The sequence below is a fragment of the Papaver somniferum genome, chromosome 5, assembly GCF_003573695.1.
Source record: "Papaver somniferum cultivar HN1 chromosome 5, ASM357369v1, whole genome shotgun sequence".
Lineage (NCBI taxonomy): Eukaryota > Viridiplantae > Streptophyta > Magnoliopsida > Ranunculales > Papaveraceae > Papaver > Papaver somniferum.
Window position 1 is genome coordinate 145,340,687 of NC_039362.1, and position 6,520 is coordinate 145,347,206.

The window sequence follows — 6,520 nt, forward strand, 5'->3', positions numbered from 1 at the left end:
GATAAATCCAAGACCTGGCTGAACAACCTACTATCTGAATCCATTGAAACATGGCAGGAACTTATTGTTGCTTTCTATATGAAATTCTAACCTAAGCATAAAACTGCGTTTGTTAGGCAGAAAATTAGTGCTAGTGTGCAACAAGAGGGAGAGTCTCTTTATAGGTTTTTAGAGAGATTCAATGATCTCCTATCCCAGTGTCATCACCATAGATTTGATAAGTTGAAACTAGTAGAGATTATTTATGATGGTTTAGACTATTCAACCAAATCCATGGTTGAGTCTATGTGCGCTGGTGAGTTCACTAGTAAAAGTGATGATGATGCTTTCACCTTCTTAGGAGTTGTCGCTGAAAAATACCAACAGTGAGAGTCTTGTGTTGAACCCCCTAAAAGAATCTTGGTCGATAGAAGTAGCACCAATGTGGTAGATACAAGCTTCGGGTCTGATGCTAAGTTTTCTTCTTTGTCTAGAAGGTTAGAAGCTTTGGAATTGAATCATCCTAAACATAGGTCTCTTGTTGAACCTGATGATAGGTTTAGAGCCTCTCAAGTGTCTAGTTGTGGAGTAGAACCCAATAACTCGTTTTGGGAAGGTCATGTTAGTGAAGACCAAGCCCATGCTATCTATAACAATGCTAGGTTTGAGAACCGTCAGAAGTTTGACCCATACTCAGAGACTTACAACCCTGGTTGGAGAAACCATCCTAATTTTTATTGGTCTAAGGGTCAGAATCAAGGACAGTCTAGTAATTCTCAGCCTCCCAAGGTTTTGGTTATGCTAAGAACTCTTCAAGTCAACCCCAGTTTCAGAATGAAAAAAAGATCTCCACCTTAGAAGAAACCCTTACTATGTTAGCAAAGAACCATGAGATGTTATCAAAGAACCACTATGGTTTTCAAGAAGAAACCAGGCAGAATTTTAAGAATAATTCCCAGTCTCTTGCTAACTTAGAACTTCAAGTCGGCCAAATAGCTAAGTTTCTTAGTGAAAGAGAAGATGGAAGATTCCCTAGTTAAACTGATCCTAACCCTAAAGGAGAGAAATCGTACAATCATGTGAATTCTATAACAACCCTTAGGAGTGGAAAGAAAGTTGACAATAAGGTTGCCATGCCTGATAGTGAACATGATGTAGTTCACCCTTCTGAGCCAGAAAATGAGGAGACTGATAGAGTCTCCAAAGAGACCAATGAGGGTCCTGCTGAGCCCGGCTTTGTTCCCAGAGCCTCGTTCCCCCATATGCTAGTTCCAACTAAGAGGGAGTCCAACTTTAATGATATATTGGAGGTTTTTAAGCAGGTTACTATCAACCTCCCATTGTTAGATGCGATGAAGCAGATCCCCGCTTATGCTAAGTTTCTTAAGGATATGTGTACACGAAAGCGAAAACTTAGTGTCCAGAAGAAAGCCTTCCTAGCTAGTCATGTGAGTTCTATTATTCAGAATACCACTACTCCTAAGTATAAAGACCCAGGGTCCTCTACTATTTCTAGCACAATAGGTAAATACCGTGTCGATAAAGCTTTGCTTGACTTAGGAGCCAGTGTGAACTTACTGCCATACCATGTGTACCTTAAGCTATGACTTGGTGAGATGAAACCTACCCAGATGACACTTCAGTTAGCTGATAGGTCCGTTAAAATTCCTCGTGGTGTGATCGAGGACGTTCTTATTGAGGTCGGCAAGTTTATTTATCCAGTGGATTTTGTTATCCTAGATACCCAACCTGTCCCTGACCCAGAGAACCAAATACCAGTGATTTTAGGTCTACCGTTTTTAGCTACATCCAATGCGATATTTAACTGTCGAAATGGTATTATGAATTTGTCTTTTGGTAATATGACTATTGAGCTGAACATTTTTAATATTAGTAAGCTACCCTCTGAACTAGATAACTCGAGCATAGAAGAGGTGAACATGATAGGAACATTAGTCTAGGAGTCATTACCAAACACTTTGTTAGAAGATCCATTAGAGAAATTCCTAGCCCACTTTCGGATTGATTTTGATGATGACGATGTGATTAATGAGGTGAATTCTTTGTTAGATTCAACTCCTTTGATAGACACTAGTAATGGATGGAAACCTAAGTTCGAACCTCTACCCGTTTTTGAGTCTACCCTAGTTCCTTCGTTAGAAAAGCCTCCTAAGTTGGACCTTAAACCATTACCAGATTCCTTGAAGTATGTGTTTTTAGGCCCATCTGAAACTTTACCTGTGATTATAGCATCCGACTTGGATAGTGATCAGGAAAGTAGGCTAGTGACCGTTCTTCAGAATAACAAGGAAGCTTTAAGGTGGACCATAACAGACATTAAGGGTATAAGTCCTACTGATTGTATGCATCATATCTATTTAGAGAGTGACACCAAACCTTCTAGGGAAATGCAACGTCGACTGAACCCTAACATGAAAGAAGTAGTTCGAACCGAGGTTCTTAAGATGTTAGATGCATGAATTATCTACCCCATTTCAGATAGTAAGTGGGTCAGCCCCGTTCCGGTTGTTCCCAAGAAATCCGGTATTACTGTAGTCCAGAATGATAGTAATGAGTTAATCCCAACCTGGGTGACCACGGGTTGGCGTGTCTGTATTGACTATAGGAAATTGAACAAGGTCACTAGGAAGGACCACTTTCCCCTTCCATTCATCGACCAAATGCTAGAGAGATTAGCTGAACGTAGCCATTATTTCTTTTTAGATGGACACTGTGATTATAATCAGGTTGTTATTTCCCGAGAAGACCAAGAGAAAACCACTTTTACTTGTCCCTTTGGTACCTTTGCGTATAGACGCATGCCTTTCGGGCTATGTAATGCCCCTGCAACCTTTTAATGTTGTATGATGAGCATATTTTCTGACATGGTAGAATGGTTCTTAGAGGTCTTTATGGATGATCTTTCAGTGTTTGGTTCATCTTTCGATGAGTGCTTGCATCATTTGTCATTAGTTTTGACTAGGTGTAAGGAAAAGAATTTAGTGCTTAATTGGGAGAAATGTCACTTTATGGTTCGTTCAGGAATTGTTCTAGGGAATATCGTATCTTCGAAGGGTATAGAGGTAGATAGAGCCAAAGTTGACCTTATTAAAACTTTACAGATCCCAAAAACCATAAGAGATATTAGGTCATTCTTAGGACATGTAGGTTTTTATCGTCGATTCATTAAGGATTTTAGCTTGATTTCTATACCTCTTTGCAATTTGCTTGCAAAAGACGTTAAGTTTGTCTTTGATGATGCTTGTTTAGAGGCTTTGATAAGCTTAAGAATTTACTCACTTCCGCCCCCATAATCCAGGCACCCAACTGGAACCTACCCTTTGAGATCATGTGTGACACTTCAGATTATGCTATTGGTGTTGTGCTAGGTCAGCGAGAAAATAAGTTACTTCATGTGATTTACTATGCTAGCAAAACTCTGAATGATGCCCAGTTGAACTATACCACTACGGAGAAGGAACTATTAGATATTGTGTTTGCCTTATACAAGTTTAGATCCTACCTCTTAGGTTCTAAGGTCATAATCTTTACTGATCATGATTCTTTGAAGTATCTTCTTTCCAAGAAGGATACTAAACCTAGATTGATTAGATGGATCCTATTGTTGCAGGAATTTTCCTTAGACATTTTGTCTAGGCTTGTTGTGGATACCCTTAATGATTCTCCTCCTGTCAGGGATAGTTTTCCTGATGAACAACTGTTCTTTGTTACCCAAGCACCTTGGTATACGAATATAGTGAATTATCTTGTTACTGGTCGAATGCCCCAACATTGGGGTGAACAAGATCGTTCTAGGTTTTTAGCCGAGGTGAATCACTTCTTTTGGGATGATCCTTATTTGGTTAAGTATTGTCCAGACCAGATTATTAGGAGATGTATACATGAGAATGACCAGTCCAGTATTATTTCCTTTTGTCATGATCATGCTTGTGGGGGTCATTTTAGTGCTAAAAAGACTGCTGCTAAAATATTGCAGTGTGGATTCCATTGGCCTTAGTTTTTTAAAGACTCCCACAGTTACTGTGTTACTTATGAACTTTGCCAGAAATTAGGAACCATTTCACGTAGGAACATGATGCCCTTGAACCTTATTTTAGTTGTTGAGGTCTTTGATGTGTGGGGTATTGACTTTATGGGTCTGTTTCCTAATTCTTTTGGTAACCTTTACATCCTTGTCGCTGTAGACTATTATCTAATTGGATTGAGGCGGTTGCGTGTAAAACCAATGACCATAGGGTTGTGATTGAGTTCTTGAAAAATAATATACTTACACGTTTTGGTACACCGCGAGCTATAATTAGTGATGGAGGGACGCACTTTTGTAATGGACCTTTTAGGATTTTGATGAAGAAATATGGTATTACACATAAGGTAGCTACCCCATATCATCCACATACTAGTGGTCAGGTAGAGGTTTCCAATAGGGAGATAAAGCGTATATTAGAGAAAACAGTTAATCCTAATCGGAAAGACTGGTCGTCTAGGCTTACTGATGCTTTATGGGCTTACCGTACTGCGTTTAAGACCCCCATTGGAATGTCACCTTATCGACTTGTGTATGGAAAGGCATGTCACTTACCTGTTGAGTTAGAAAATAGAGCATATTGGGCTATTGAGCAGCTAAAATTTTCACTAGACAAGGCAGGATCCCATAGGAAACTCCAGCTCAATGAGTTGGAAGAGATTCGTATAGATGCTTATGATAGTGCGAAGGAAATGAAACTTGTGCATGATAGAAATATTTTAAGGAAGTCATTTTCTCCAGGTCAAAAAGTTCTTCTGTATGATACCCTCTTGCATCTTTTCCCTGGGAAGTTACGTTCTCGGTGGACGGGTCCTTTTACTGTTCGCACTGTCTTTCCTCATGGAGCTGTTGAGATCGAGACACCAGATGGTAGTAGTTCTTCGAAGGTTAACGGTCATAGATTGAAACCCTTTTTAGAGCCCTTTCCTACAGGTGATGTTGAGGAGGTCCCTCTGGAGGACCCTGTTTACCCCTTGATTGACCATCGAGGAGATTGTATGTTGTATATTAGTTTTTGATTTCTCTCTTCACCCAGGTACTATCTTTCCGACTTCTCTCTTTACTGATTCCTCATGCTACTTTGCTTTTTGGTATTGCTCTTTCATTAGAAACATTGAGGACAATGTTAGATTTAAGTTTGGGGGTGGGGAAGAAACTTTTTGTTAGCTTTTAGTTGCAATAAATAAACACCAGAGCCTAGAAATTTATGATTATTAAGGTTGGCACTAACGAATCTAAGTGGATGGGAACATATTGGTTGTAGGAGTTGAGGAACCAATCTGATTAGATGGAAACATCTAAAGAGTCTATTCATAAAAGCACAGAGCTCAGGTGTTAGAATAAAAAAAAACATGGTAGTTTCGCCATAACTCGTTGAATCCTAATCCCTTCTGTTTTTATTTCTTAAGTGATTTGGTGGGGCACACCACTCAAGTTGTTACCATTGCTAGGGTGAAATATGGTGATTGAGATACCAAAAAAAAAAAAGTTTGAGACCAGACCATCAGACCAACCGGAATAAATTCAATAAAGTCAACCATTGGTGCCCTTGTATATGCCAGTTGTGTTGACCTAGAGTTAGGTTTATCGACCACTGGTCCCCTTGTATATGCCAGTTGTATTGATATTAGTCAGACCGGTATCTCAGTCCATTAGGATAGGTTCATCTTGGCAGAGGCCTTCAGACAGATATGGGAAACACCGTTCACTTTAACCATCTATTTTTCACTTTATCCATCTTCTTAATCTTTCCGTATGATTGGTTAACTCCGGTTATGATGTCTAGAAACTATCTGAGTAGAGCTCTGTCACTTATATATGAATTATAGTATGCTAAGTGCAACTCGTGTACATCAATTGGAAATTCGCATCAGGGTACTTCCTCCTATAGTCAATGTTTGTATGCCAACCAATGAGATTCTTTAGTGCCTTCCAAGGTTCTGCGTAGATAGCTAGGGTCTGGAGTAATGATTTTGTGGGTACACCTCTGGTAAAACCTCCGGAGAAAACACTCCGCCACTAGGGACACCTAGCGGTTTAACGGCTTGCTGCACGTGCTAAGTATAATCATTTTATATTAGATTTGCTCGAGGACTAGCAAATAATAAGTTTGGGGGTATTTTATAGACACATTTTTGTGTCTGAATTGTCCTCAGTGTCTCTATTGCTAGTGCTTGATTTTGTACTTATTATGGTGTTTTTATGTTTGTGTAGGTGTTTTTGGAGAAATACACTTGTGTGGAAAAAGTTTCTCAAAAAATGCTATTTGGAATCCCGGAGGACATTTGCTATATGGAACCCGGATTTGGATAAGGGGAACCCAAGGTTATGCGTAGCCAAAATTCATCCTCAGCACCCAATTTTGTCCATGGCACCCATCTTCATCCTTTGAATTCTGAAAAAGGCGGGAAAACATGGTTTTCACATGAAGAAATTTCGTTCGAAATTGTAAGGCATTGTAGAGAAACTCAATGGCTCATATTGATGGGGGGGGGG